This window comes from Mercenaria mercenaria, chromosome 17 (genome assembly GCF_021730395.1).
Source record: "Mercenaria mercenaria strain notata chromosome 17, MADL_Memer_1, whole genome shotgun sequence".
Taxonomy (NCBI): domain Eukaryota; kingdom Metazoa; phylum Mollusca; class Bivalvia; order Venerida; family Veneridae; genus Mercenaria; species Mercenaria mercenaria.
Window position 1 is genome coordinate 70,671,461 of NC_069377.1, and position 994 is coordinate 70,672,454.

The window sequence follows — 994 nt, forward strand, 5'->3', positions numbered from 1 at the left end:
GAACCACTGCTTTGAAATAATTATCTTTTACATAAACCTCAGTTTTCCAACAAACTGCAGTTTTGTGAAACTTCATACACACGCTCCTGCATAAAATAAGATTCCACAGATGTGGCCTTGGTGAAATAATATCTTTAATTTTGTATGTAAAGGGACCACCTACGCGAAATGTCAAATGTCATTGCAGCAGTGGATTTGTATTGCATGTGGAATATTTTCTATCATGTTTATTCTTCATGTTTTTTAACAGTTTATAACATATATTGTTTCTGTTGTTGATACTTTGTAGCGTCAGACAAATAAAGTAATGATTAGGTGATTTCTCATTTTGCTATAAACTGTTACTTTAGACACAACACTTGGCGGCGTCTTTGATGCTAGCATCAATGAATTTTCTTGTATTCTTCTTGATGGAGCACCTGGTGTATCCATTCACTCGGGTGAAATGAAATGTAAAAATTCAATCGAAGTTACGTCTATATTGCTCTCTTGCTTGAAAAAGGACATGTAGTTTTTTTTATAAAAAAATGTTCCGTCTTTCATAACAATGACTAGGATGTTGGTAAAAAAGACTGGATATCATTATAAATCACCACAGAAAAAGAGCAGAATGCGTTTTAATTAAATTGTTTGCGACGTAAAAATAAAGAAAAACTTCATTAGGTTAAAAGAACAATTCAAATACTTAATTAATTAATGATTACAGCATAAATGAAGTTTCATCAATTAATCATGTACCACATGTCATGCGGCATTACCTATCGGTCTGCACATGACGCTTCTACAGAAACTCTTCTATATAAGTGGAAGTAATTGTATCTTTTGGACGATTACTAAAAATTTCTTTACTGACGTGTCTGAATCATGAAAGATTCATGAAAGGATATCAAATTATGTTGAACGTATTTCCATTTTTGTACGTAGTGGTGCAAATTGTCGGTCATAATCCAGTATGGTTTCATTTGCTTTTGAAGATGGTGAGCATTTAAGTTGA